Source organism: Somniosus microcephalus, unplaced genomic scaffold, assembly GCF_052327205.1.
Source record: "Somniosus microcephalus isolate GS21.2 unplaced genomic scaffold, FLI_Smic_1.0 unresolved_chr3, whole genome shotgun sequence".
Taxonomy (NCBI): Eukaryota; Metazoa; Chordata; class Chondrichthyes; order Squaliformes; family Somniosidae; genus Somniosus; species Somniosus microcephalus.
The window spans coordinates 6,937,732-6,945,969 of NW_028225181.1; positions in this window are offsets into that span (position 1 = coordinate 6,937,732).

Consider the following 8,238-nt stretch of genomic DNA (forward strand, 5'->3'; position numbering starts at 1 on the left):
TCTGGATCCACACATCAAGGTTCCTCGGCACACTGACAGCTGTTCTCTTCTTTGCGAGAATGCTGGCAACAGTGGTTCGCCATGTGCTGGCCATCCCTTCACTGTTAAATCATAGACTCGTGAGAGAGTCGGGTCATTTCTAGTTTCCCTTTCAATGGCAGAATTTGTTATTGGTAGACATTTGACTATGGTAGAGTGGAAAATCTCTACTGGGTCTACGGTAGGTGCTTCTTCTAACATTGGCAACGGTAGGCACGATAACCCATCAGCATTCCCATGCTGTTTTGATCCTTTGTATTCTATGTTGTATTGGTGTGCCCCTAGAAAAAGGGACCACCTCTGTAGCCTTTGCGCTGTCATAATGGGAACACCCTTTTTAGGGTTGAATATGGAGATGAGGGGTTGATGGTCAGTCAACAAGGTAAGTTTTGGTCCGTGTAGGTAATGGTTGAATTTCTTCACTCCCCATACCAGGCTGAGTGCTTCCCTGTCGATTTGGGCATAGTTACGCTCAGCTGAGTTCAATGAGCGTGACGCAAAAGCTATCGGCCGTTCCGAGCCATCAGAGAATTTATGCGATAATACTGCTCCTATGCCATAAGGGGATGCATCGCACGCCAGTCTGATTGGCAGTGATGGGTGGTAATGAGCCAAAACTTCTTTGCACGTGATTAAGTCTTTGCATTTATGGAAGGCACGTTTACAGTCTTCGCTCCATATCCAAATTACTCCTGTTTGTAGCAGTTAATTAAAAGGGTGTAGAAGAGTTGATAAGTTCGGTAAAAATTTATGATAGTAATTTATTAATCCCAGGAACGACCTTAATTGTGAAACATTTTCAGGTGCTGGGGCTTTTATGACCGCTTCATTTTTTTCAGGTGACTTATGCAACCCTTCCTTATTAATTATGTGGCCACAATATGATATTTGATTTTGGAAAAATTCGCACTTGGGGCGATTTGCTCGTAGGCCCCGTTCTCTCAGCCTAGTGAGCACCTGCTCCAAATTGGCAAGGTGCTTGTTGTCGTATTCTCCTGTTACAAGGATGTCGTCTAGGTAGCATTGAGTCCCCAGAATCCCTTGGAGGACTTGCTCCATAGCCCTTTGCCAGATAGCTGGAGCGGATGCTACTCCGAAAACCAGTCGATTGTACTGGTACAGACCTTTGTGTGTATTTGTCGTGAGATATTTTTTAGAGGCCTCTTAAACCTCCATCTGTAGATATGCCTGTGCCAAGTCAATTTTGGTGAAACGTTTCCCTCCGGATAGTGAGGCGAAAATATCTTCTATCCTCGGAAGAGGATACTGTACTGTGTGAAGGACCGGGTTCACAGTCACCTTGAAGTCTCCACAGATGCGAATTTTTCTCTGTTCTTCAGGTTTATCATTATTCAATGCTTTCTTCATGACTGGGACGATGGGTGTTGCCCACTCGCTCCAATCTATTTTGGATAATACGCCTGCCTTTTCCAAATTCTCCAGCTCTGCCTCGACTGCTGGACGAATTGCGTATGGCACCAGTCTTGCCTTAAAAAACTTGGGAATTGCTGCACCTTCCACTTTTATTGTGGCGGTGATGCCGTTCAAGGTTCCTAGTTTCCAGTGAAACACTTCTTTGGCTTTGGCCAAGATGTCTTTTAATCGGTCAGGTATGACGTCATCATCATTTTTTTTCTTACTGGTCACCGTCGGTGCCTGAATGGAGTGCCAGTCTAAACGTATTTTCCTGATTCATTCATGTCCCAACAGCGGTGGACCACCATCTTGTAGAATGGATAAATACAACTTTTGTATTTTCTTGCCGTTGTATACAACAGGCACCCTTACTTTTCCTTTGGGGTATACTTTCTGCCCCGTATATGTTTTCAAGATAATGGATGTGTCTTTTAAAGGTATATGCGGAAATAGCCGCTCGTAATCCCGTCGATTAATGATGGTCAGAGCTGATCCTGTATCTAGCTCCATTTTAACTGGGGACCCTTCTATCGTGAGGGTAACCCAAATGGTCTGGTAGTCATCTTTGGCAATTACACTATGTAATTTGAAACAGCTTAGTCTCTTATTTTAGGAGTTGCTATCGCTCTTCTGGTCTTCGGAGCTACTGTCCGTCATCATTTGTACCTATCTGTACTTATCTTTATTAATTTTTTTTTTCCTGTCCGTTTATTTTTTTTGTCCAGATCGGCATACCCGTGCAATGTGTCCAATCTTTCCGCATTGCCTGCATGCTTTGTCCTTGAACCAGCAGTCCCCCTGGTCATGGGTGGATCTGCTGTAGCGATAACATCTCTCGAAACCCTGTGTCATTTCATGGGTGCCGAAGTCCTGTGTCTTTTGTTGTATCTCTGCAGCTCCTCTTGCGGCTGCTTCTTATGATACAGCCATACTGAAAGCCTTGTCCAGTGTTAAATCTTTTTCAGAAAGCAGCCTTTTCTGTGTTCCTTCACTTAGGAGACCGCAGACGAATTTGTCTCGAAGATAATCTGCTAGTCCTGCCCCGAATTGGCAGTGTTTTGATAGCTTTCTTAATTCGGTGAGTTAATCAGCGTTACTTTCATTCTTGTGTTGATTTCTCTTGAAGAATTTGAATCGTTCTGCTATCAACAGCGGTGTTGGGTTTAAGTGCTCCTGTAGGGTATCAACAATTTCTTTAAAATTCTTGTCCTTTGGTTTGGCTGGAGTGATTAAATTTTGTAACAGCCCGTATGTCTTTGCGCCCATTAAATTTAGCAGTACTGAAGCTTTTTTTTCATCTTCTATTTCATTTGCGGTGCAATATACCTCCACTCTTTCCACATATGGGGTCCAATCCTCTATCTCATTATCAAAAGCATCAATATTGCCAGACTTTGGCAACCTAGAAAAAAAATGGCGCTTCCCGCGCTTTTCTTTCTTTTCTGCAGAACAGATATGGCGCTTCCCGCGATTCCCCACCGCTGCTGCTGATGACAATGCTGTTTCCCGCGGTTTCCGTTCTGTTTAGTTATTTATTTACAGTTGGAGACTCATTCCCACCGGACACTCTAGGTCTGCACGCCGACCTGCTTGCAGCGCCGGCCGTCTCCGGAGTGCTCCCTCCCCGTTTGTTACTGCTTGCCTCCGCTTTCGCTGCTTGGCCTAGCTGCAGAGCCAGCTGCTGGAGCCCCAGCTCGACGCCCAGGAAAATTATTGCAGTACCTGCCACCAGCTTGGCTAGCTGGTGAAACCACAGCTTTTTCTTTTTCTTGATTTTCCTTCAACTTTGGACGCCAGAGGAATCGATGTCCTTCAGGTGCTGCCCAATTGCAGGTAAGTCCATTTCCAATTGGTCGCCACTGTTGTGTCCGTGTGTTGATAGAGACACTGAAGGCAGGAGTTGCTTTCACAGGTGTTTACTAAACAAAGTCTGGAGGGGAACTAACTGATACAACACAATATACAGGCTTATATAGCCCGAGTGGCCATTACCGGCATTACAGTACACATGGGGCTCTCAAACGCAAATACACTACACACAGCGTCCGTCCAATGTCCTTGACTGGTTCCCCACCCCGGAAGTCAGCCTGTTTGACAGTCGGACAGGGTTGCAAGGACTCTGGAGCTGTACTAAGTAGGTCCGATGCACAAAAATGGGGGGAAGGGATTGGCGCGTCCGATCACGCAGTATGCCGATCATGGGCCCTGGGTTTTAGCCGGTCCTAGAAGTGAGTCCAATCCCCAGTTTTCGGGTGGTCAGACCCCGGGGTTTTATCCATGGGGTGTGGGGGTGGCATTGGGTAGAAATTGGGAGGGGCGTCCAGGTGAAAGCATTCCATTGGCCCAGGAAACCTGGGCAGCCTTACTTAAAACTGTAACACAGGTTAAATCAGAGGCCGCCCGCCTCATTAAAATATTTAAATTGGTAACCCGCCTCCTGAGAGCGTTTTGATGCCAGCCCCCTGTCCCGACTCCATTAAACACAGAACGTGCGGATTGGAGGTGGTTCAGGGTCAGGATGCAAGTTTAAATTTGAAACTCTGACCCGACCCCAACCCGCCCATTTTTCGAGTGTTAAAATCCATCCCTTACTGTCTGGGCTCAGACACGGAGAATGTTTGATCAGTAATTTCCAGTCTCTTTTCCCTTCTCTTTTTACAGTGAATTTAGTGGCGATTCTGATCCTGTCCCGGGCAAAGTGCGGGCTCTCCACCTGCACCACTCGCTACCTGTATGGCCATGGCAGTGGCGGATCTACTGGTCATTGTCACTGAGGTCATACTGAACCGGATCAAAAGGCATTATTTCCCATGGTGTTTCCTGTCCATCACCCCTGTGTGTACTGTTATCGCTGTCCTGCTCCGTGCAGCCACAGACTGTTCTGTCTGGTTCACTGTCACTTTCACCTTTGATCGATTTGTGACCATTTGTTGCCAAAAGCTGAAAACTAAATATTGCACTGAGAAAACTGCAGCTGCGGTTCTGGGAACAACCTGCATTCTGCTCTGTTTAAAAAACGTTCCCTTCTACTTTACAATTCAACCCTGGGTGATAATTGACAATGTGCCTTGGCTCTGTTCCGAAATCCCAAGCTATTTCACTGAGCCTGGCTGGGTCGGATTTGAGTGGTTTAATACGATTTTAACCCCATTGCTCCCATTCGCTTTAATTCTGTTGCTCAACGCTCTGACAGTCAGACACATTCTGGTGGCCAGTCGAATCCGTAAGAGACTGAGGGGTGAGAGCAAGGGAGAGATTGGCAGTGACCCAGAGGTGGAGAGCAGAAGGAAGGCTGTGATTTTACTCTTCACCATATCCGGCAGCTTCATACTTCTGTGGTTGGTAACTGTTACAGATGTCTTATATTATACCATTACAGGAACAAATCCAAATTATTACAAAGTTTATTTAATTATCTTTGATCAAGTCGGATTTATGCTGCGTAATTTAAGTTGCTGCACAAACACATTTATTTATGGGGTGACCCAGTCCAAGTTTAGGGAGCAGGTGAAGAGTGCAGTGAAATATCCAGTTACCTCAATTATTCAATTCATTAATAATCAGAAAAACTGAGCCCAGCCCAGAGGCGGGTCACAGTGTTTCCAGTCCAGGAATATAATATTCAGCCCCAGGCTGCCATCCACTAAATTACACCAGGAATCACTGCTGATCTGAAAATACACCCAGCGGCGGGGCGAGCACTGTGCTTGGGACTCGGCACGATTTCTGATTGACAATTCCCACATTGCCTTTCGGGATAGGACCACCAGTGTGCTGCATTCTATCTGAGCTCTTCTGTAAAGAGTCCCTCCAGCTAATAGTGCAGCAATTCATTCGCAGCTTCCAGAGTTAGAGCCTCTTCAATAGATAGACGGACAGATCTGAGCTGCTGTTCAGAGGATTATATTACATGGAATATACAACACATAAAAAGACCATTCGGCCCAAATAGGCTGTGCTGCTGTTCATGCTCCACACGGGTCTCCTCCCATTGCATCTAACTCATCTCAGCATTTCTTTCTATTCCATTTGCTCTCATTTTCTCATCAAGTTTCCTTTTGAGAGAATCTAAGCTATTTGCCTCAACCACTTCCTATGGCTGTGAGGTCCACATTCTAACCACTCTCTGAGTAAAAGAATGCTCCTTATTTCCCTATTGGATTTATTAGGAACTATCTGGAAATTATTGCTAGAAGTGTTGCATTCTCCGACAAGTGGAAACATTCTCTCGACATCCACCATGACCAAACCATTCATAATTTTAAAGATCTCTATCAGGCCTCATGTAAGTCCTCTATTTTCTACAGCACCACGACCCAACATTTTCAGTCTTTTCCATTAGCTTTATTCTTTCAGCTCTGGTGCCATCCAACAAAATATTAGTAAGTCCAAAGCTATTGACCGCCTGCCACCAACACCGTTGACTAGTGAACGACTCCAGCCCTCTCCTTAGCGCCTGTCTAATGTTGAATCAGTCTGCTTGGAAGCTTTGTGCCATAATTGATCACAGGATGATCTTCAGACCACATATCCACTCCATCACCAGTACGGCTTAATTCCACCGCAGTAACTTCGCCGAACTTCGCCCCTGCCTCAGCTCATTTGCTGCTCAGTTCAATTTTTTATTTGCCATATGTAACCAGTACAAGTACAATTACAATGGAATGCCTACTCCCCGTAGGGATGCGTCAGCTATACATACAGTGCCGCATTCAGAGAGTCAATACAATGGCGTCCCGTGGCAGTGGGAGCACAATGTCCCTCAGCTGCTCCGTCCTCCTCATCTCCACGGCCTCCTCCTCTCTGTTGTCAGCACCACGTGTGGTGGCCTGCTTCTCCCACTCACAATCCAACCTCTGGCCACCATGCCCGGCTCCCCTCCATCCAGTCGGACTGTGAGTTTCCCGCCATGGTGCTGCCGGCCGACGTGCTGCAGCGGGTCGCCATGACTGCTGCTGCTGCTCATTGCACTGCGCTGCCTCTGCCCAACTCGCCGAACACATCGTCGGGATGTGAATGCTCCAGTCGCTGTGGCCTCCTCCTCACCGTCACCGGCTCCACGCTCCATGGTCCGATGGCCTGGGGCCTGCTTCTCTCTCTCACGGTTCGGCCTCTGGCCGCCATGCTCGGCTCCCCTCCTCCCAGTCAGAAATCCTTCCTGCCGAGGAGCTGCCAGCCGACGCGCTCCAGCAGATCGACGTGGCTGCTGCTGCTGCTCACCACGCTGTGCTGCCTCTGCCCGACTCGCGGAGCACCTCTCTCCGGTTGTGGGAGCGAGCGGCATGAGCTGGCTGCCCGAAACAGGGAGAGTGCTCTCAGCACCGGACCATCACGGCCGCCATCTTGACTCCGTTATCAATGCCTTCGCTGGCGCTAGACTTAATAACACCAAATCCATCCTGCCTGGCTTCCCATCTCACACCCTCCATAACTAGAACTCATCCAAAACTGCTGCCCATAATCTAAAGCACATCAAATCCCAGTAAACCACAACGCCTGTGCTCGCAGATCAAGGTTGACTCCTGTTCCAGCAATGCCTTAATTTTAAAATTATCATCCTTCCTATAAAATCCCTATATGGCCTCGCCCTCCCAATCTCTGCAAGCTCCTCCAGCCCCACTAACAATCCCGAGATCTCTGTGCTCCTCTAATTCTGGCCTCTTGCACATCCCCCATTTTAACTGCACCACCATCAGCGGCTGTGATTTCAGCTGCCTGGGGCCTAAACTCAGGAAGCCCCTCCCCCAACCTCTCTGCTTCTTTAGATCTCCCACCTCCTTTAAGATGCTTCTTAAAACTTATCTGTGACTAAGCGTTTGCTCATCATTCCTAATATCTCCATATGTGGCTCGGTGACAAGTTTTGTTCAATCCCGCTCCTGTGAAGCATTTTCAGCCATTTAACCATGTTAAAGGCGCCATATAAATGCAAGTTGTTGCTGTTGTAAGTAGTTTTGGCTCTTTCTCATGTCCTTCTATGTCATTTTTATAGTGTGGAGACCATAACGATGCATAGTTCTCTAAGTGTGCCGTGACCAGCGTCCTATACAAGTTTAATACAATTTATAAAGTATTTACAGCACAGAGAGAGGCCATTCGACCCAAAATGTCCATGTTGGTGTCCATTCTCCACAGGACACTCCATCCACCCTCATTTATCTTACCCAGTCAAAATATCTCTCTATTCCTTTCCCCCTCAAGTCGTTAACTCGCTCCCCCTTCAATGTGACTGTGCTAATCGCATCAACTACTTCTTGTGGTAGCGAGTTCCAAATTCTCTCCAATCCTTTGGTCAAAAGATTTTTCTGGAATTCCCAAAGGGATTTATTAATGACTATCTTAAATCTATGGCCCCGAATTCTGGTCTCTCCTGCAAATGGAAACATCTCCTCTAATCTACCCCAACAAATCGCTTTCAAAATCTTAAATAACTCTATCTGATCAACCGTCAGTCTCCGCTTGCCTAACGAAAAATCCCCTAGCCTTTTCAGTCTTTCCTGACAGGTATAACTACTCAGTTCTGATATCATTCTAGGAAATACTTTCTGCACCTTCGCCTGTCCCTCTATGCCGTTTTCACAAGATGGAGACCAGAAATGTTCGCAGTACTCCAACTGTGGTCGAACCACGCTTCCATACAAGTTTAACATAATGTCTGTGCTTTACAATTCTACCCCTCTAGAAATTAACCCAAGTGCTCTCTTTGTTTTGTCTATGGTCATATCAAACTGCATTGCAACTTTTCGTGATTTATGAAACTGTCCCATCACATCCCCCTGTTCCT